Source organism: Vicia villosa, linkage group LG5, assembly GCF_029867415.1.
Source record: "Vicia villosa cultivar HV-30 ecotype Madison, WI linkage group LG5, Vvil1.0, whole genome shotgun sequence".
Classification (NCBI taxonomy): domain Eukaryota; kingdom Viridiplantae; phylum Streptophyta; class Magnoliopsida; order Fabales; family Fabaceae; genus Vicia; species Vicia villosa.
This window is the reverse complement of record NC_081184.1, coordinates 80,460,095-80,483,864: the sequence shown is the minus strand read 5'-3', so window position 1 is coordinate 80,483,864 and position 23,770 is coordinate 80,460,095. Positions and strand designations below refer to the sequence as shown.

Here is a 23,770-nt window from a genome sequence, read left to right as displayed (position 1 = left end):
TTGGTAATAGAGGTAGATCTTGAAATAAGAGAGTATGTGAAAGAACCCGAAGTAGTGGCACTACCGGATAAGCCAATTGAAGAGAAAAATAAAAATGAGGCTAAACCGGAGATTAAATTACCATTCCCCTCTAGAGTAGCCACGAAGGATTCATAAGGGAAGGATTTTGAGAAGTTTGCTGAAATGTTCAAAAAGTTAGAGATTAACTTACCCTTCTTTGAAGCACTGGAGAATATGCCTTTGTACAAGAAATTCATGAAAGAAGTGATTTCTAAAAAGATACCAGTAGGAGTGGAACCTGAAGTGGTAACTGAAAAGTGTGGTAGAGTCTCACCAGAAAAGAGGATCCCAATCAAGAAGAAAGACCCTGGAGCAGTGGCAATTCCTTGCACTATCAATGACAGATCGTTCAAGAAGGTGTTAATTGATTCTGGTTCTAGTGTAAGTTTAATGCCATTGTCTATCTTCAAAAAGCTTGACATTGGAAAGATAAGCGAGAGTGAGACCAAATTGAAATTTGCTGATCACACCATTAAGCAGTCATATGGGATAGTTGAAGATGTATTGGTGGAGATCGGTGAGTTTATCTTTCCAGTTAGTTTCCACATTATGGATATTCTCGAAGGTGAAGAGACTCCTATCCTTCTTGGGCGGCCATTTTTGATTACTAGTCGATGAAGTCTGGATCTCGAGAAAGGGACACTAACAGTAAAATCATTTGATGAAGAGGTAACAATGAAGGTCTTGGACGTCAAAAAGAAAGGTGCATGTGGAAATAATAAATCGTCGGTTGGTATGATTAGAAGTGATGGAGAAAGCAAAAGTCCAAAACCCCTCCCAGAAAAAGTATCAAGCATAGTCTTTCATGTGGCCTCAGCTCAGGCATCTATTATAAGTTCTACGCTCATTCAAGAAGTCAAAAAGAAGAAAAAAGAGGACAATCAAAGTGAGAAGATGAAAGTGGATAGCAACTTGAAGAGAAAACCAACCAGGTTTGGAGAAGTGACAAGCAACCAGGTTTGGAGGAGGAAGTACCCTCCTTAATAAAGGGTAATGGACCGTCGAGCCATGCGACGTTAAATAAAGCGCTTCGTGGGAGGCAACCCACGATTTTAATAATGCGGTTTACTTTTTGTTTTGTTTTTCAGAAAATAAAGAAAAGTGGGTCTCTCTGGTGAAAGCTAGGAAGCAGCAGCTGGAGTCGCAGTACCCTCTGTGAGATCACCCTCACTATCTAGAGTTTAAACATTGAGGTCAATGTTTGGTTCAAGTGTGGGGGGGTTTTATTGCATTCTGTTTTTATTTTGAGTATTTGTTTTTTCCTAGTATTTCTATGCTATTATGTTTACCAGGTGTTATAGATTGATGAGATTTACCGGATGGATCATGGAGTGGTAGTAAAAGGATGAAAGATCCAACCAAAACTTGCACCCCAGGCATCCCTGAAAGTTGATTCAACCAAAAATAATTGTTGGACGCAACTTAATGACACTGGACCGAGATTGAAAGATGGTACACACGAATTGGAAAAGGAGCAACATCACACGATAAGTACTATGGATCCTGTAAGTTATGCCCAACATGGTGAGAACACAAAAAGCCAGAAATATATCATCACAAGAGAGTAGTCAGGTATGACTTTATCACTTTGAATTTGCGTATGTTCTACTCATATGACACTACATGTTGACACACACCGAGGTACGTTCTTTGTGTTAACATTGAGCCTTTCCATCCACCCTTCATTATGTTTATCCATTGCAAACCCCTCTGAGCCTGTATCCCTTGTTTGTGTTAACCACATCTGTTAACCCTTGGCCAAAAAGAAAAAAAAATTCCATTTTTTTCCTACCCTGCTCGGCATAAGTGTGTGAAGTTGTTGTTAAGTCAGTGCAAAATTATAAGTTTGGGGTAGTACACAAAAACAATATATGTGTTGAAAGAAAAAAAAAACAAACAAAAAAGAGAAGAAAAATTGTTGAGACATCAAAATGTATAAAAAAAAGGAGAAGAATTGGAATTAGCACTTGCCTAAGCAAAGAGATATCGCTAATTCATCATACGCTCAAAGCAACAATTGAGTGAAGCTCAAATAGTAGAAATGGTGTGATTGAATCCCATGATACTAAAAGAAGCACCAAAACAAGAAAAAAAACACAAATGCTGAGCCTACACCCCTTGCATATCTTATTTCTTGTTTATCCCACCTGTCCTAAGCCCCGTTACAACCCAAAGACCTCAAAAACTGTGTGCAGTGTGTTTTTGTATGAAAGTAGAATGTATTCGAATTTAAAAGTTGGTATTGCATATTATGACTTATGAGTGAATTGTTATTCTTAACCCAGAGAGAATTGGTGAGATGTGTGAAAAAGCTTACAGGTGAAGGAGTACTTTAATGTGGAAGTGAAGCGGGCTATTCGGGTTGTGTAACTGACAAGATTGACCGGAAGGGTGGAAGTTGAGTTGCGAAAAGCACAGTTGTATTATGGTAACCTAAATTCAGGGGTGACCTCAGTTTTGTCTCTTCATGCATTGCGTGAGGACAAGCAATGAGATAAGTTTGGGGTTGTGATCGGTCACCAATTTTACATATTTTCCATCAATTATTTGGTAAGAAATCGCTCATTCCGGTAATACCAAGGTTTAGTTTTATATCATTTTATTTAATTTTCTAACATTTTGCAAATTAGTTATTGTTTTAATTTTTTTACATAAGATGCTTTTGAGACGTTGTTTTGGTAGTGTTTATTGATTTCAGGAAAAAAAGAAAGTTTCTAAAAGAATTAGAACAAGAGCAGAAGAAAACGTGGGCTGCCATTTTCGTTTGACGCGGGCTGCCAGCTTGACGCGGGCTGCCAGTTTGACGCGGGCTGCCAGTGTCGTTTGTTGCGGGCAGTGTCGCGTAAACAACAAGAGAAGGGCGTGGGCAGAAGCTGACACGGGCAGCCCGTGTCAGCGTGAATTTGTAAGAATTCTAAATTTTTGCTGTTTGTTCAGTTTGGACTCATTAAGGGCAATTTTGTCATTCTGCACTAGATGGAAACACAATATCACTACTTAAACCTATTTTTCAAGGAAATAAGGCATCTTTGGAGAATTGATTTTTTATTTTTAACGTATAATTTGGGAGAAGAGCAGATCGATGCAATTGTTGGGAAAACGGAGATCTCTCAACTGCGGAAGCTATTGAAGATCAAAGTCATCCTAATTCTATTGTAATGAATTTCTCTTTCACTATCTTTATTTTTAATTTCATGAACATGAGAGGCTAAACCCCCCAATGCTAGGGGGGTGTCCCTGATTTCCTATTGTAATGACAATTTGCTTATTTTATTAGTAATTTCATAACTTTTTCACTATCATCTTTTTATATAGTGTTCTTAATGCAAACTATTATTGGAAAATAAGGTTTTGATTTATGGTTAACGTTAGGTCAGAAAAACCAAGGTTAATGGTTTTATATAAAAATATAAATCCATATCATCAAGGAATTGAGATATAGATTTGTAACCGTAACTCTTCTGCTAAAACAAAGAGATTAGTATTCTTATTATACAACAAAGGAATTTGGGTATAAAGGGAATATTAAATGATTTTCTCTAAAGGAATTTTGGAAAGTCACACTCATACTTTGGTGATGATATGAATTAGTATTTATCTGATTAATTTTAAGTGTATTGTTGTTATAAGGAATTTCATACACAATCCCCTTGCATTACTTTACTATTTGTCTAATATAAGTTTATTTAGTTGTTAATTTTTAATTCATATTTTATAATTTTGCAAACAACATTGAAACAAACCAAGGAGTTTTTGTTCAATTGAATTTGTTAAAACACTTAAGTTTCTGCGCAGTCCTCAAGAGATCGACACTGGGGATACCCCCAATTATTACTACATCGAAAAAATAGTACACTTGCAATAATTTTCCGATCAGACACACATGCCAATCTACATCTTCAGATATAAGAAGATTGAACAGGGGCAGCTGTCATACCCCAAAATTTGCCCACCACATTTTTATACTCAAGTTCATTTAAGCATCAAAGTCTCAATGCTTGACTGACTGTACACTATCCTAAGCAACAACCCTCAAACTAAGGTTTTGATCTTTTCAAATTAAAGTCAAGTTCTGACAGTTCAAGTGGACCTCATAACCTCTCATATACTTCAAAAGATCCTCATGCCAATTTTCAAGCTCTGATTCAAAAGATTTCTCACCCAATAGCCCAAACGATCAATAATCAACTGATTGACCTAAAAGTCAAACTGTGGTCAAAGTACAATCATAACTCCTGATTCTTTGTCAACATCCTTATTTTGAAGTATCATTAACCATTTGATCAATAATTGATCATGGTTCATCAAGGAAAGATAAAAAATCAACAAATCAGAAATTTCTAAATTAGGGTTTGTATAGGAGAAAGTCAACTGAACTTTGACTAGCCATAACTCTCACATGGAACATCAGAAATTTCCCATATAAAGCTCATCTTGAAGGAAATTGAATTCCCTACAAATTTGTCTCTCACATGCCAAGTCTAAAAATGCTTCATTGGAGAGATATGGACCAAAATATTATAGGTCCTTTTCAAAAGCAACAAGAAGTCATTTTTTTCAAAAGGACACACAATGAGCATGGAGAATTATTTTGACATGGGACCAAAAACACTGGTTAGAGGACTCTTCAAGGTTTCCAAAAAGTCCTAGAACTCCTCCATATCTTAAAAATTGAGGGAGATAGGCCTTGTCAAAGTTGGAAAAATTTGAGAGGGAAAATGTGAAACAAAAGGCTTCAAATTGAGATTTTTTCGCAAAGGAACCCAAATTTTTATGGCCCAATCTTGCTCCTCAAGTTATCTAGAAGATCCAATCTTAAAGCCATGAATTATTGACAATTATTGGATTTTTAGTGAATTTTATTCATTAAAAATTATGGGAAAAGTCAAAGATTTAATGAAAATTTTGAAAAGATTTGATTTAGTTATGATCCCAATCAAATTTAATCATTTAAATACCTCATATTGAGTGTGAAATTCGTGAAGATTAAAAGGAGGTTAATTAGGTTGAAATTGTGCAAATTTAGAAAGATTTAGAAGGAATTTCCAATCAAATTCCAATAACTTGATTCAAGGAGAGGGGGAGAATTGAGAAGGAATGGCAGTATGAAAGAACCCGTACAAACTTCAAAAACTCAAGAATAAGTCAAACTCGATTTCCAGGTTAAGGCGTAATTCAGGGCATATAAAGTATTCTAACAAGTTCCTGGTTCACTTTTGAAGCTATTCCAATCACTTTCCAAGGCCGCATCGTCCAGAACCGTCTCCAAAACTCACGGTTTGCATCCAGTTTTTTGTGATTTCGTTTACAATGATTCATACCTTCTCATCATGTTTCGATTATAAATACTTGTTTATCATGATGCCTTGAATGTTTGTGGATAATTTATTTGATGTTTGAGTGCATAAACCGTGAGACACCATTGTTAGGGTTTGTGGACTTTAAATTAGGGATTTTAGTTTGAGGCAAAATCAATTCAAACCAACGGTCATATCATGATTAGAAGGCAATTTCGAGATGAACCATGGGTTTAATCGGAATTTGTTTAGGGAATTTTGTGGTTTAGATATTTGCAGGGTTGTGGCTACCATGGAGTTCGTAGCACAATCGAAGCTGGAGGATAGGGAAGAAATTCAGGCCCAACGAGAGAGATGAACAGTGCAGCGCGCGTTTGCTTTTTTTTGAATTTCAATCCATTAATTTTTATCAATATATTTGTTTGTGGGTGTTGCATTTACAAGTGATGCAGGTGTCGCGGATGGCTAAAACGTTTTGCTGGGAACCCAAAGACGCGGGTTCAAGCCCTAGCATCCACAAAATCCCCATGTTTTTTAATTAAACGCAAAGCTTCTTGATTCAATGCCTTCAAACCCACGAGCGCCAGCATGCACTCCCTTCATCAGCCGTCGTATCGTCAGCATCCAAGATCTGACGCGCCTGATCCTACAAGCACACCATAGTCATTCACAAGACAATCACACCAGATCACTCAATTAAGTTTTCAATTTTTTTTCTTTTTAATTATATAATCTCTATTTTATTTATACATATATATATTTATTTCTTTTATATATTTTTCTTCTAACAAAACCTTTATTTATTTTTTTACAAACAATAACAATTATATTTTATTTATAATACTTTATTATGTTTATATTTTTATAAAATTTATTATATTTATTCTATTTATAATATTAAGTATATTTGTTTTATTTACTTATTTTAATTAGTTTATTTATTTAAATATATTTAATAAAATCATATTTATTTTAGTTTAATTAAATTATGAGTTTGTTTTTTTACCCGATTAAATTATTTTCCTTTCCTCGATTTTAATTAATTAGGTTGCAAAACCAATAATTAATTAAATCGATTTTGTTGCTTTACTCAATTTACGCCCGAATCAGGGCTTACGAGAATTTGCCCTACACTACATAGTATTTTTGTGTATTCTTTTTAGGGTTAACCTTGAGGCTATTCCCAACTACAAACCATATCAGATCAAATCAAAAGCTAAGTTATTTACATTTTCCTTTTTCTTTTTATATTTTTGATTAGGATTAACCATATTTGCTTTTGAATTGATAATGCACTCACCCCTTTTTGGTTTCTATTTTTCCCACATTTTCAGGGTTGGTCAACTAGTCAGAGCTCGAATGTTCGGTAACCCTGAAATTCATCTTTTTATTTTCTTATTATTATTACTTATGCCAAACCCTATTGCACTATGAATCCGCTGGTTTCTTTTTCCCCTTCCCTATATTATTGTGTGGTTAGTAATCCTAGGGAGTGCAAGCCTGTTAATCGAATTAGAATCACCTAATTACAAGATAATATAATCGAATCTGATCACGTGATTGTTGCTCCCACGCACACTTTTTTGGTAACCCCTCTTGTTGCCTGTTGCGTGTTGCCTTGTTGCCTTGTGTTTTTTACAGAATAGTCATGCCCCTCGAATACGAGGATACCCCAGCCATGTTGCCTCGCTTAATGCAAAGATCATAAGTCCCTAATGATGCTGCCTTTGATATGCTAAATATGGTCTCGTCTCTCGGAAGTTTCCTACGAAGAGCTGAGGTATCCTCTGGTTGCCTAAACGAAAAGGCTATTATGATCTTTCCCTTAGACTACCTGCCTCCTCTACGGCTAGGGACAGTCTTTGGAGAACGATAACTCGATGACACTTTAACCTCCAAATGAAAGGCTTCCTGCCCTCTTATGGCACGGATAGACCCTTTCACTCTGAAAGGCTAAAAGAACATTTTTTTCAAATATCAAGGTAATTTGCCCTTAATTGCATGCTCTGGTTTAAAACTTCTTTTTCTACTCTTTTTCATAAACCTTCAAAAAAGGCTACGCTCATTTAGGAGCTAAAGTCCTTATTTCTTCTTCTTCTTCTTCTTCTACATTTCTAAAAAACTTTTGGCTTCAAAACTAAAGAGCAAAGCAATTAAGAGCCCATGGAAAACCATGGATGCAAAGGGTGCCTTACACCTTCCCTTTGCATAAATTACCCCCGAACTCAGTTTTCCTTAAAAAGGTTTTTTTCCTGTTCTTTTAGCCTTTTTGATATTTGGATAAAATAAAAGTCGATGGCGACTCTTGCTATCCGCACATTTCAATAAAAAGTCAGTTCACCGTATTACACCTGGCAACAACGTTTATTTATAATAAAGTTGTTGATGATTTATAAATCAACAACTTTAAAAAAATAAAAAATTGTTCCAGACATCCAACCCCTAATCCTCTTTCAATTTCAAAAGTTCAAGCTCTCATTGAATCATGTACAACAAAATATAAGGGTTTTTTAGATAAAGTAAACTCAAATATATAAACCCTACAATGAAACGAAAGCAAGACGATGGTTTATCCTGTAGAAGGAAAAACGAGATATCTCCTATGAAACGAATACAAGATTCGCTGCTTCACGGCTTCCTTCAAACAAAAATCGGTGTTTACGACGGCCATGGTAGTCATCTCATTCTTAATTTACTCACTTCTAAAACAATTTGTATCCGTGTTAGTGTCGGTGTTTATATTTCTTAGCTTATCTCACTAACATGTGATCATTGACAGGTGAGGGTGCTGAAACAAATTGTAGTTTACTATTGTAAGGTCCTTTAATTGGATTGGACCTATAATGGACTCCATTCACGGCATGACAGTCCAAGTGAGGGTGTTCCTCGGGTTCTTGTATGCTTCAGCAATGTCGGTTCATTTCACTTTCGGTTTTCTTTAATTTTCTAGATATCTTAGCTGAAGAAGATTTGCATAGTCGTTAAAATATTATGTCTATTCCTTTTCTGTAGAATCTTATCAGAGGAGAGCCCCTCAAGCTTGTTGACGCTGGAGAATCCTAAAGAACCTTTGTTTACATCAAAGATACTATTGAGGTTTTCCTATTGATGATGGTAGGTTATGCGATGTTATGTTCCTCTAATATTTATTATTGTTGTCGGTTCCTCTGCTAAAGATTTTGTGACATGTTAGTCGATAGGAAAACCCCACTAGAGCCAATGACCACATCTCCAATGTAGGTAACCCAAACAATGAGGTTATAGTTAGGAAGCTTGCTGAAATGATGATCCAGGTAAAATGATTATTAGTATCATTTGGTTCTAACGTTAGAATTTAACCATGTTGGGATTCAACAATGACGTTCTGTTCCTTCTACAGGTCTATTCAAAGGTAAGTGGAGATTAACCTCTTGAAACATCTACAATCGATGTGAGCTCGAAAGAATTTCACAATGAAGGATATGATGACAGTGACAAGATAATTATTGACATGGCCATAATCAATAAGAAGCTCGGTACGTTTAGGTTTTAGTTCCGTTTTCATCTTCCGTTCGTTTGCCCTATTTGCTCTTCAACATTTCTAGTAAATTTACCTGTGAATTCTTAGAAGCCTATAAATACAAAAGTGGACGGCTGTTGGGAAAACTGACCTATAAGTGATTTCTAGACTTACAATATAATTTTCAATTAATGACAATGCCGTTCGTACATTTCGCTAAAAGTACTATGTAACAAACAACATTATTACTCTTTATTGAAACACTCTTAATATAACTATGTTTGGTTCAGTGTAAACAACATGGAGCTAATATGGCATTAAGAAAACCTTTGGGTAGCAGCCCCTGACTGCTATAGTAACTGTCAACAGATTGTTTAGTCTTGCAACTGCTCTTGCTGCGTGATAGTGTTACCCCTATGTTTCGAAATTGTGAGCTCTCTCTTCCTTATCAATGTGAGTGCATCTCTCATTTTTCCTCTTTTGTAATTCTGCTACATCCGTGTATGTTTTTACCTATCCTACCTTAAGAACTGCTAGATACCAATGGTTTATCAATTATATATCTTCTGACCAAACCAAAAATCATTTGAATGCTCTAAATCAATTAGTTATAAACTTGCTTCTTTTCTGTGATATGCATACTTTTAGGCTATGTTTGGGAGTTTGGAGGGGAAGGGAGGGGAGGGCTTTGGAAAATAGGAAGAATTGGGTGAAAAGGTTAAAAGGATTTTGGGTTGGAGGGTTTTGGAGGGTTTGAGTTTATTAATAACACCAAAAACCCCATAAAATGGGGGAACTCAAAAATTATATTGAAGGAGGGTTTTGGAGGGTTTTGAAGGGTTTAAATAAATTTTCCAAATATCTTTTAGGTTGTTATAGTATTGTGAAAATTAAAAATTTAGTAATGATAATGACTCTTTTATCATTCTAAACAAAATCATTTTTTCAAAAAATGTCAAATATTTTCCTATATTTTTTTAAAATTTCATTTTTGGAAGCCTTCCCCTCCCCTCCCCTCCCCTCCAAACTCCCAAACATAGCCTTAGCGTCATTTGCTTCCTTGAAAAAGTCTATAAGTTAATGCTAGAAACACTCTTTGACTAATCTTATATGGTAAAGGAAATTCATACAGGTTTTATTTAGAATAACTTTTATGGTGAAACCATAAAGTTAAACTAAAAACATCAATTATAACTCCAAATGTACTTTTTCGTGCTACATATAAATGTGCTTTAGTTTGATGAAGAAAATAGGTAAATGAGTTCAAATGTGGAGATTCAAATTGTTATTTATTCATTTATATTATATTTATAGGTCTACACAAAATAAATTATTAATTTGGTTTAAGTTTCAAAATAACTTTTGAGAATGAATGGTTATCGGGTTTAGAAGAACATAAGCCAACTTTCATTGATATCCATCAACTGTTACAACAAAGTTTTGGATGGAATAAGCAAAAACATGAATACATGCTTGAGTCTAAATCTAAATTAAGATTGTTTTGTCACCCTACAAAATACAAACTGGAAAAAAGTATAAAAGGAAAGTTGATTCAACATGTTACTGACCTATTTAAGGTATGCCCTGACCCGTTCCCAACACTAGTTGGAAGATTTGGTTTATACCTATGTTTATATATGGATGTGTTAGCATTTCAGTAGCATGTTAACATATAAACATATTTCTAACAAAGAAGTACATATGCACTAGTGTTAAAATACTTTTTACTGATAAAAGGTTTTTTATTAATAGAATTAATCACACTTATTTTTGCAGTCTATTGCATCAAGTTTAGTTTATTCCTTCCACTTAACACAAAAATGGGGGTTACTAATTTTCTTTCTGTTTTTGAAATTCTGTTTAGAGTTGAAATTGATTTGGCTCTTATGTTGGCACATGCGTTTTTAAATTCTAGGTATTTCTACTATAATAAGATGTGGCTCTCATACATATTCTAGCGAAAATGCGACCACACAATTAATTATGGATTATGTTTTGCGTATAAGTAAATAAACTTAGTACCTTGATTTCCAAATATGTATGTTATAATTAGTTATTTTAGTGTTGACAGAAACCAAACATTTCAAGGCCCATAATAATTATAATCTATGAATAGTTATTTCTTGAAAGTTAATTTATATAATGTATTTTACTTTAGTGGTTTGAAGAATTTTCAAATACTTTTCATTGTTCCTAACATGTAGTTTTTTCACTTGATTTCTCGTTGTTGAATCACTCATATATGCTTGAACTGATGACTTTAATCTATTTAAATATTAATGATCTTAGCTGGAATGGTTTCTTGCTAACATGTGTTTAGTTTCATTAGTGATTGTTAAGTTTAGTCTTTTAGTTATTTATCATACATGTAGGCGGGGTGTTGAATTTTGTGTTTAGAAATTTAGTATTGTAATTGTATATATTTCGAGTGGATATCGTGATGGGGGGGTATACAATGGTGACATAAAATCCATAAAACTATCATCTATAGTGATTAGTCTTGTAATTGTTTTTGAAGGTTTTATATAAGACGCGAAGGGATACATATTTGTTGTTGGGTGATCAGTGGGAGGCGACGTGCACCTGCATGGCGCTGAGTATTGCAGCTTGTATGTTGGGGGCTTGGGTGATCAAGTATTTCTTTACTTGATTTTGTGTTGTGCATGATGGTATGTTTGACAAATATAAGTACAAAATGGATTTACTTATGTCCAGCTAAATGAAATATAGACTAGAGTTGCTTCTGTTCAAATGCATGGACTCGCTCATGTAATAAATTTCTCTGTCGGCTACTTCGATAAACTTCTTGGCAACATACCAGTTTGATTTCAGTGCACTCATACATGAAGGTTGCTTACACTTCCTTCTATTTTGTGCTATTGTCTGTGGTATTAAACTTATAATTAACTTTCTAATAAATTGAAGAAAAGAGTTTTGGTGCCACTATAACTCGCAGATTCTACACTTTTGGGTCTATTACTTGGATGTTTGAGTGATGGTTCATTAGAAAAATCAGAGATATAAGAACTCTAGATAGATGATTGTCATGATTATATGCAAACCTGAAAGATATCCATATACAGGATTCTTAGAGTTTGAAGAAATTAAATCTTGCTGCAGTGGACCAGTAACTTCAGTCTGATAGTGATGTTGGTAAGCTAAACTCAGATCTGGTTGCTACCACCTCCACCAATCTTGTTTTGTACAGGTTTGTTCCATTAGATCTACTAAATTCATGAAACTATACTCTTGGTGTAACGTAGCCTTAAATAACAGTTTATAAAAAAAATTCCTGAGCTACACCCAACTAATATTTTTGCCACATCATCACCATATTGATAGTATTCATTTTGACTCCTTAAATGTAATATTATCATCAATCAAGTTCTCTATATCAATTTGATGCTTCTGATCTTATGGACTTATTGACTTCATTTTTTATGAACAAATCAACGGATTTTAGCTATAAATTATAATGTGTTTTGTTTTTGTGATAGTAATGGTTGTGTTATTTTCTTGGTCTTTTTTCAGTTGCTTTTAAGGATGAAGGTGCATCTTAGCTATAGATTCATGTGTGAAACAAGGTGAAGTAAGAGGCTGCATGACTATTTTGTTCTCTGCCACCACATGGATTCAATGTTTCTGGAACTTCGCTTATTACTTTTATTTTAGGATAAGTTGCTTCTGTTAAATTCTATTAACTTTTAGTATGTGTAAGAATCATTAAACATATTTATATAAATTAAATATGAGTTTTTAATATATTGATGATGTCTCATTTAGCATTTTATAGTTACGATAGATAATATATATGTATATAAAAAATTAATATATTTAGCGGGGGTTAGGATGGTTTAAAATTAAATCTAAAACAAATAATGACAGTTGAAACTGTAATATCCCGATCTTTGACACCGATAATTATCATTTAAATGAGTAAATGGTGATTAGAGAGAGATCATTGGTCTTATTCTCTATTAATCTAAAGAATGGTTATTAGAAGAATTAGTGGAGTGGTTAGAAACAAAGAGGATTGGTTAGAATGGAACTAAATGGCATAGTGGTAAATCTCATTTAGTTGAAGGGCATTTTGGTCATTAGTCTTCAATTGCATGTGGACCTAAGGCCATGTTTGGTGGAGTGTATTACAAATCACACTTTATGAGTGGATTTGAGAGGAAGAAAGAAAGAGAAGCTTTTACTCATCATCATCTTCCCCATTTTCGTATTCCTTGATACAGCTCCACTAAATCAGGTATATCTCTCAACTCGTAACTCCGATCGTAACGATTCTGGTCCCATTGGAAAGCTAACGAATTTCTCTTCGATTTGCACCTATGGTTCGTGTTCATAGCTTGTTTATTGGTGGAGATAAACGCATTTGAAGATTGATGATTGATGCTGAAAGTGAGTACAAGAGTGGTTACGGGTTTGATCATATTAGAGGTGAAGTGTTGGTCAAAGAGAGAGTTTAATGGCAGCAAGAACTTCTTTCTAACCTCCCTAAATCCAAGGTGAGTCCTTAGTTAGAGACTTTGGGGAAAATTAAGGGAATTGCATGTTTGGGGTTTAGGGATTGTGAGAAATAATTATAAATCCATGACACTAACATGATAATTGTGTTATTTGTTGGTTGTTATTGTTATTTGTTGGCTGGATATATCTTTAAATCGTGCATGCAGGTGGATTCACGGGGTTAAAATACCCCAGGACAGAACTGATGAGTTCTGCATTTTTCTGTGTCTGCTATGGTTCGCTAAGCGGGCTAAGGCCGCTAAGCGGATGCTGAACATTTTTCCAGAAAATCGCGAGTCCGCTAAGCGGACGTGAGGCCGCTAAGCGGAAGATGCTGTTTGTGGAAAAATAAAATATCGCGAACCCGCTAAGCGGACAGGAGCCGCTAAGCGGAAGATGCTGATTGCAGAATTCTATTTCTTACCCCTTGAGTGCAGTTCTGGTTTTATTCGTAACCGGACTCCTCCCTATTCGATTATGTGTACCTGTTGATGGTATGTGACACCGATAATCATTAAAGTTTTGTATTTCCATTTGATTATTCGGAAATTGTGAATTATGCATAATTGAATGTGATGGTGTAACTACTAATGCTTGTTCCTTAATGCTTTATGAATGCAATGTGATGGAACATGAAAATGTGGTGATGTCCAATGTTTTGGTTAAACATTCGGACTGGTTTGTATTATGACCTTACACTTGATGCGTGTACGTATGCTTGAATCGAAGTGGCCGGGGGCTAGGTTGGGATATACCTCTTACTATGATGTAAGGTATTATCCTGGATCATGTGGTCCGTGGAATAGTCCGATGTTATGATCAGAGGTCGCGCACCTGAGCTACCGTTGCAGTGTGCTCGTGAGTGTCGTGAGGGGCTTATACTCATTGTCGATGACACACTTGTGTGCTCGGTATGGTGGGGCTATGTGGCCATGTAGGCTATTACATAGTGATTGTAACTCACCTCTAGTAAAGTCATGTAGACTAATACTAGGCTTTCGCCCGGTGGGACCATGCGTCAAGGTGGCGGTTTGTACTCGGTGTAACCCACTTGCGTGAAGAAGGTTAATGGGACAATGACGCCATTTAGGCTAATGTCATCTCGCGGCCACTTAGGCTTGTGCGAACCCGTTTAACCATCTTGCAGTGAGCTTGTACAAGTCCCTTGACACTAGGCATGGGTGGACTCATCGAGGGTGCGTTCGTTCCATAATCTAGCCGAGGTTTATTACACTTCTTGATTCCCCGTATATGGATACGGGTTTTGCATACTTGTTTGTGATATACTTGTGTGTTTGTATGTGATGAGTCCTATGGTGGACGATTCCTTGTTTTCTCCGTACTTGTACCGGATGTGAGGATAACCCCGAATTAATGGTGGATTCGGTTTGTTGATGCATGTACCCTGTAGAACCGAGTGGACCCATAGGATAGGAGGACTCACTGAGATTTAGTAATCTCACCCCAATCAACTTATATTTTTTCAGGTGCAGTTTAGTAGCGTTTGACAGATAGCCGGATCGGATTGACGACTTAAAGTGGTGATGGCTCGGAGACCTCGTCAGATCTCATTTTCCGCTGTGCAGATCCATGAAGACACATGTTTTGTAATTGTTAATATTATTCCATGTTGTATTCATATGGATCCTCTTATATCTTAGCTTTTGTATGTACTCAAATACCGATTTTTAACGTTCCATGCATAATATACTAGTCAATTATGTGTGGGGTGTTACAGTTGGTATCAGAGCAGGTCGATTCTCGGCCGAGCCATGAGACATCACTAGCAATTCCTTTCCTCCTCACATGTGTGCGTTGCTAGCCTGATTTTACTAAAATCTCATTCAGTTGTTGAACTTGATCAACTCATCGATTGAGTGTGGGACGGTAGAATTACGGCAGAGCCGCCACGAGGACTCGTAAACCTGTAAGTGTTGTGAACCTAAGTCGTTGAAGTAGGATGAGTAATGGATTGTTTGGACATTGTAAGTGGATAATATTGGAGTCGTCAAGCTTAAGGAGAGCGTTCGACACGAAGTAGTGATACCCGAACTGTCAAGGTGTGGGTCGAGGCAACTAGAACCCCAGTATTTTGATTGGACGGAGTGAAACTTTCTCTAAGTCTTGGTAATAGCAAGGGAAATCCAAATGGGATTGAGTAGGAGCCTTGTAAGTGATATTCTCCGATGATGTTGAGCTCTGAATTAGTAGGATTTTGTACTGATGATGCTGCCGGTGTTAAGTGTGACGGGTGAGCTGATAGGACAGAATGGCCTCAGGAAATGCGGACAGAAGAGTCAGACCTTTCTGATTACGCTGGCATGGGCAGTAATTGGATGGACAGAGTATTGGATCCTGATTCAACTTAGTGTATCTTAGACGAAGGTGGTTACCTAGTAAAGGATGGTGGAATGTATGATTGTGGTAACTTACGGTTGGGCGAGGCTTGAATACCTAGTCGATAGAAGAGGATGTGTATTTCTGTTCTTATCATTTTATATTTAGGTTCTAGAACTACGCTAGATGGAATATGAAATGATGTAGAAGCGTGGAATGCAGTAACCTATGTTCTTGTTAGTTATTCATCTGACTCTGAGTGAAGCCATAGAACTACGCTTAGCGTTGGGCGTTCAGGTGAGTAAGAACGAGCATCTATCTGAAGTATCCAGGGGATGATCATAGATGTGTTGATTGTTTAGAACTATACTTTTCCTACTGAATTATCCTTGGAATCTCATGCATGCGTGGGACGGGTGGGTACGCGCACGGCATGGTAATCCGAAGTTGAACTTCAAATCTTCGTGCTTGGCGTTTTGGCTTTCCGAGTAAGTAAACCTTGATGTGTAACACTCTCAGGTTTTAGCATCCTGAGGGGGGTGATTCGAAGGACTTGAGGAACGATGAGCCTATTGGAAGCCTGTTCAAACACTTGTCGGTTGTGACTTTAGGATACGCGTGGAGATCGTTATACGCCACTGAGGTAGTTTACCTGGATACATGGCCTCGGAGTTAGACCACCATGTTGGTACTACCAGACGGGTATAATGCCACAATATCGCTATCACGCACAAAGATGCGTGAGTCATCTTTTCCGACATGTGTGGGACAAAGGTGACCTGAAGCTCAAGGTAGAATTCTGATTTGGCACTTATGAGATGCAGATCCAGACTCTCATAAGGTATGTGGGATAAGGATCCATACATCGCGCTCGATAGTAGAGGAATGACTAGACAGCCGATGGTGAAATGGATCAAGATCTAATACTATACTTATGGAGACCCTGAGTGATCGTGATCGCGTGAGTTAGTATCAGATTGTACCTTGGGACGTTCTCGTTTCATGAAGTGTTAAGTTGGCACTTTTGCATGAGTGTCTAGGGTGGGACTCATGTGCGGTCATGATATCCTGGTCAGCACATTGAGTGGCTATCCCTTAACACTGGTGACCGGTGATAGAATCGGTGAAAGGTGTCTTGGATTAACTTGGAGTGTGACAGATTGAGAAGAGTGTTTGTTGATACTCCGAGTGAAGGAATATGAAACTTGGGAAGACAAAGACACCCTTGGATCGATAAGTGCTGAGGGGTCAGTATGAGGGATTTACATGGTAGAAAGTGCAATCCCTTGCATTGCGACTACGCTCAAGCCGTTAGAAGCACTGCAATGAAGGATACTACCGAGGAAGTCAGTTAGTATTCGATTCAGAAGTGAGAAAGGCATTAGATGACTGTACGAATGAAGAGTGGCCGTGAGAAGTTGTTGTATCCGTTAAGTCGCTTGACTCATCAGAGATGTTATCACACCAAGAGAATAAAGTTGTATAGTTGGGAAGAAGCTATGTGAACTGTCATGGATGTCGTGAATTGCATTAAGTTATGAAGGGTTCATTATATTAGCCAAGTAACAAGACTTTTTGTAAGGGAAGACATAACAAGTTATGCACTGTGGGAATTAATGGTGAGGGGACGAATCTCTAAGTCAGGGAGACTTCGACTTTCGATGTCATGGAGCCGAATGTGAAACCAACTTGTGTTTAGTGGACCTAGTCCGGATTGATGGAATTATTAGTGACCTAATTTTGGAAACTGCTCATACTCAAGAAGTAGCCTTAGTTGGGGGTGTCTAAGGTCCTAGCACGTACCTTGATGGCACGAATTTTCGAGAAGGAACCTTTGTTATTTAAGAATTGGGTAAACTTAGTAAAGTAATGAAACTAAGTGGACTGTGGACATAGCGTGGCTCAGAGGATTTCAAGGTATGTGACTTGTTGGGATCAGAGTAGCGCAACGGATAAAGGAAGAACCATATAAGATTGGAGATAGAAATGGACGGATTATTTTGAGTCTTATTTTGGAATGGAAGTGTCCCCCTAAGAGAAACTCCTCGAAGTAGCGTTTTGTTCATCTCAGTCCCTTACAAGAGTTCACCATAATCCCGAGACGTGTCGTCAATGGGACGACTTGGAAAGACACTTTGTGGATGGCATGTTGTCCGATGTTTGTAGATCATCAGTTGAGCTTGTAAGCAACAAGTGTTCGATATAGTATTGTGACCGCTGAAGTGCGGAGGTCTAGTGGAGATTTTCAGTTGACACAAGTTCTTTGTGGTTATGTCTTGTGTATTATGATCGTGCAGGAAGACTTGGACAATGGTCACATGTCAGCTTTTGAAGTTCACCTCTCATCAGTGGAATCTTGTGTGAAGTTGTCGAATGACAAGGCTACAATTGCAAGATGATTAGACCTTCGTGGTTTTGCGGTGACGGTTGTTATGTCTAAACTGGAGTAAGGGTAAAGTAAGAAGAATCAGTTGTATAAAGTAAAGGTAAACTTGGGACAATCATCCTAACACTTTGGAAACCAGAAGTTAGGACCAAGATATTTGTCTAACGCCTAATGTCATTGTATGGACTTTGGTAGAGAATAATTTGAAGTGTCGTCATAGAAAGGATTATTGTAGCAAGAATGCTTGGATGGGAAGTAATTCAAGGAGCCTAAGTGAATCAGTAAGTGTGTTGGACAAGGGTGAACACAACAAATTTTGAACGACAGATATCCAACAGGAGTGGATTGCTAGGGTTTCAGAAATTTGGGAGATTCAGTGCAGAGCAGTGAAGGCCTAGGACCTTGGAAGGATAATTCCCAAGGTATGACAAGACGAAGTATCTGAATAGATATGTTGCTTGACGATTAAGGTTTCTAATCATGTATAGTGGGACGAAAGTATTTTGGCAGATTATGTTTATTCGTATGGAATGACCATCAGGCAGAGTAGTGAAATTATCTAAACAAGAGTGTGAGTAACATTCCTTCCCTTGGTTGGATAGATATGAGGGGTTGGTTTTCGTGGTGAACAGAAGGAATTCGAGGACGAATTCCAATTAAGGGGGGGAGAATGTAATATCCCGATCTTTGACACCGATAATTATCATTTAAATGAGTAAATGGTGATTAGAGAGAGATCATTGGTCTTATTCTCTATTAATCTAAAGAATGGTTATTAGAAGAATTAGTGGAGTGGTTAGAAACAAAGAGGATTGGTTAGAATGGAACTAAATGGCATAGTGGTAAATCTCATTTAGTTGAAGAGAATTTTGGTCATTTGTCTTCAATTGCATGTGGATCTAAGGCCATGTTTGGTGGAGTGTATTACAAATCACACTTTATGAGTGGATTTGAGAGGAAGAAAGAAAGAGAAGCTTTTATTCATCATCATCTTCCCCATTTTCGTATTCCTTGATACAGCTCCACTAAATCAGGTATATCTCTCAACTCGTAACTCCGATCGTAACGATTCTGGTCCCATTGGAAAGCTAACGAATTTCTCTTCGATTTGCACCTATGGTTCGCGTTCATAGCTTGTTTATTGGTGGAGATAAACGCATTTGAAGATTGATGATTGATGCTGAAAGTGAGTACAAGAGTGGTTACGGGTTTGATCATATTAGAGGTGAAGTGTTGGTCAAAGAGAGAGTTTAATGGCAGCAAGAACTTCTTTCTAACCTCCCTAAATCCAAGGTGAGTCCTTAGTTAGATACTTTGGGGAAAATTAAGGGAATTGCATGTTTGGGGTTTAGGGATTGTGAGAAATAATTATAAATCCATGACACTAACATGATAATTGTGTTATTTGTTGGTTGTTATTGTTATTTGTTGGCTGGATATATCTTTAAATCGTGCATGCAGGTGGATTCACGGGGTTAAAATACCCCAGGACAGAACTGATGAGTTCTGCATTTTTCTGTGTCTGCTATGGTCCGCTAAGCGGGCTAAGGCCGCTAAGCGGATGCTGAGCATTTTTCCAGAAAATCGCGAGTCCGCTAAGCGGACGTGAGGCCGCTAAGCGGAAGATGCTGTTTGTGGAAAAATAAAATATCGCGAACCCGCTAAGCGGACAGGAGCCGCTAAGCGGAAGATGCTGATTGCAGAATTCTATTTCTTACCCCTTGAGTGCAGTTCTGGTTTTATTCGTAACCGGACTCCTCCCTATTCGATTATGTGTACCTGTTGATGGTATGTGACACCGATAATCATTAAAGTTTTGTATTTCCATTTGATTATTCGGAAATTGTGAATTATGCATAATTGAATGTGATGGTGTAACTACTAATGCTTGTTCCTTAATGCTTTATGAATGCAATGTGATGGAACATGAAAATGTGGTGATGTCCAATGTTTTGGTTAAACATTCGGACTGGTTTGTATTATGACCTTACACTTGATGCGTGTACGTATGCTTGAATCGAAGTGGCCGGGGGCTAGGTTGGGATATACCTCTTACTATGATGTAAGGTATTATCCTGGATCATGTGGTCCGTGGAATAGTCCGATGTTATGATCAGAGGTCGCGCACCTGAGCTGCCGTTGCAGTGTGCTCGTGAGTGCCGTGAGGGGCTTATACTCATTGTCGATGACACACTTGTGTGCTCGGTATGGTGGGGCTATGTGGCCATGTAGGCTATTACATAGTGATTGTAACTCACCTCTAGTAAAGTCATGTAGACTAATACTAGGCTTTCGCCCGGTGGGACCATGCGTCAAGGTGGCGGTTTGTACTCGGTGTAACCCACTTGCGTGAAGAAGGTTAATGGGACAATGACGCCATTTAGGCTAATGTCATCTCGCGGCCACTTAGGCTTGTGCGAACCCGTTTAACCATCTTGCAGTGAGCTTGTACAAGTCCCTTGACACTAGGCATGGGTGGACTCATCGAGGGTGCGTTCGTTCCATAATCTAGCCGAGGTTTATTACACTTCTTGATTCCCCGTATATGGATACGGGTTTTGCATACTTGTTTATGATATACTTGTGTGTTTGTATGTGATGAGTCCTATGGTGGACGATTCCTTGTTTTCTCCGTACTTGTACCGGATGTGAGGATAACCCCGAATCAATGGTGGATTCGGTTTGTTGATGCATGTACCCTGTAGAACCGAGTGGACCCATAGGATAGGAGGACTCACTGAGATTTAGTAATCTCACCCCAATCAACTTATATTTTTTCAGGTGCAGTTTAGTAGCATTTGACAGATAGCCGGATCGGATTGACGACTTAAAGTGGTGATGGCTCGGAGACCTCGTCAGATCTCATTTTCCGCTGTGCAGATCCATGAAGACACATGTTTTGTAATTGTTAATATTATTCCATGTTGTATTCATATGGATCCTCTTGTATCTTAGCTTTTGTATGTACTCAAATACCGATTTTTAACGTTCCTGCATAATATACTAGTCAATTATGTGTGGGGTGTTACAGAAACCCTCACAGTAAGTAATAAAATCAAAATACACGACAGTTTAAAATTGACACAAATAACTATTTAAGGCGGTTTTATAACCGTCGCAACTAATAACAGCAGTTGGTATGACGGTTTTTCCAATCGTCGCAATACAGCTTGGCGATGCACGTTTCTACAATTGAACCTCAACCGTCGCGCCTTGTAATTTGTGGCGGTTCAAACCGCTATAACTTGCCAATTTTAACTGTCATAATTGACCAATTTTTTTGCACTGAGTGTGTCAGAACGAGTCGTACATTAGACCATATCTGAAAGTAGAATGTCAGAACGAGTCCTTCATTGGACCATTTTTGAAAGTAAGATATCAGAACGAGTCTTTCGTTAGACCTTATCTGAAGAAGAATGTCAGAACGAGTCTTTCGTTAGACCATACTCGAAGATAGAATATCAGAACGAGTCTTTTGTTATACCATATTTGAAGATAGAATATTAGAACGACTCTTTCAATATACCATATCTGAAAATAGAATATCAGAACGAGTCCTTCATTGGACCATATCTGAAGATAGAATGTTAGAACGAGTCCTTCATTAGACCATATCTAAGGATAGAATGTTAGAACGAGTCCTTCATTGGACCATATCTGAAGGTAGAATGCCAGAATGAGTCTTTCGTTAGACCATATCTGAAGAGAATGCTTGCTTGTTAGAGTTTATAAGTTGTTTGATGAGGTTTGGAAAGTAAAACTCGTCAGAATGAATCTTCGACTTGATTATATTTGAGAGGTTTCTTGATTATCTCTGAACTATCTCTAGCGAATACCCGAAACTATGTATCAGAACTAAATCACTTTCTTCATTATCTCTGAACTATCTCTGGAGAATACCTGAAACTAAGTATTAGAACTAAGTCACTGTCTTGGTCATCTATGAACTATCTCTGGAGAATACCCGAAACTAAGTATCATAACTAAATCACTATCTTGATCATCTCTGGAGAATACCCAGAACTAAGTATCAGAACTAAATCAATGTCTTGATCATCTTTTAACCATCTCTGGAGAATACCCAGAACTAAGTATCACAACTAAATCACTGTCTTGATCATCTCTGAACTATCTCCGGAGAACATCCAAAATTAAGCATCAAAACTAAATCATTGTCTTGATCATCTCGGAACTATCTCTGGAGAATATTCAGAACTAAGTATCAGAACTAAATCTTCACCTAGAATGAGTGTCAAAATTAAATTGTTAACTTGATTATCTATGCACTATATCTAGAAGATAATGTTCATTTGATTGTAGAAATAAGCTGAAAATGAAACATTAATTTTATGCAATGTCATGATGCATGTATTATATTGTGACTTTTTTTTTAAATGAATGAGAGTGTTATGCATATGCCACGAGGGATTATGAATGATGCATGGACACAACTTATGTAGTTGGATGAAAGATGCATGGACATAAATTTGAAGCACATTGACAACTATGTGTAGCAAACTTTGATTGGGCAAATAAATCCTTATTCGTTGCTGGAGATGATGGAGATGATGATAACACAATTGTACTGAGGATTCCTATCTTCTGTACAAGAATATTCAGTTGGGGATTTTTTATCTCCACTTGTGGGATGAAAGTAACTTGAATGATCTGATCTTGATGTGCCCTGACTGCGGATAAGAGAGATGAACAAACCTCCGATATACTATCTGACCAAGCTCAGCTTTGAGTCCCAACCTTTACTGCGAATAGTGAGTTTGAATAAACACTGTTTGGAGAAAAGAAAAGTGTAATACGGTGGGAGAACTGACTTTTTTAAATGTTGCGGATAGCAAGAGTCGCTACCGACTTTTATTTTATCCAATGTATAGAAAGGCTAAAAGAACTAGAAAAGACCTTTTAAAAAGATTTTGAGTTCGGGGGGTAGGTTATACAAAGGGAAGGTGTAAGAACCCTTTGTATTTATGGTTATCCATGGGCTCTTAATTACTTAGCTCACTTTTATTTTTCAAAATGTTTGAAGTGTAGTGTGTGAATAGTAAAAATTTTGTTAAGGACTTTAGCTTGTTGTAGCAACCTGCCTAAAATTTTAAATTTCGAGTCGCCACCTATTCTGAAGGGCGAATAGGAAACCCTACGCAGATGCGAGGTTCAGGGTAAGTTATTATAATCAGGCTGAGGGAAGGTGTTAGACACCCTCAGCCCTTTCCTAAAGGCTAATAATTCAAAGATCAGGGTTTCATGGCAGGGTTCATAAAGAAATATGGCAAACAGAATTATAATGACATGATTAGAATTTTGAAGAGGGGGACTCGCCTTGTTGCCAAGTGCCTACGTACCTCCTTAGGGAGGATCAGAGTCTACGTAGTTCGGGAAGGGTTGTACGCCATTAGAATTGAATTTGATTGGAGATGTGTTTTTTTAGAGGCTTTTTGAATGGCCTATCGTAGCTTGATGATTTTGTAGTTTTGAATGGATTTTAGAATTATTTTAGGGTTTGGGCGTACAACCCTGATTTGGCACAATTAACCGCAATGATCAATAGGTTTGATCACCATAGTTAAAAGATTAGGGGTTTTGCACCATTACCAATTCAAATCGATTGATTCGATTATCACTAATAATGAATTAATGTGTTTTATTATTTTTTTATGAATT

General features: G+C 37.3%; 1 long non-coding RNA gene across 4 annotated transcripts; it reads left to right on the top strand.

Annotated features, from left to right (window-relative positions):
• Positions 1–7,803: 7,803 nt before the first annotated feature.
• On the top strand, positions 7,804–12,558 carry LOC131606782 (uncharacterized). Of its 4 annotated transcripts, none has more exons than XR_009285039.1 (8): positions 7,804–8,029; positions 8,137–8,268; positions 8,370–8,650; positions 8,737–8,872; positions 9,226–9,309; positions 11,375–11,525; positions 11,940–12,064; positions 12,388–12,558. It is a non-coding gene; the product is annotated as an uncharacterized LOC131606782 (long non-coding RNA). The 4 variants fall into 4 exon arrangements; XR_009285037.1 differs by having other exon boundaries at positions 9,147–9,309; XR_009285040.1 differs by lacking the exon at positions 11,375–11,525.
• The last annotated feature ends 11,212 nt before the right edge of the window (positions 12,559–23,770 follow it).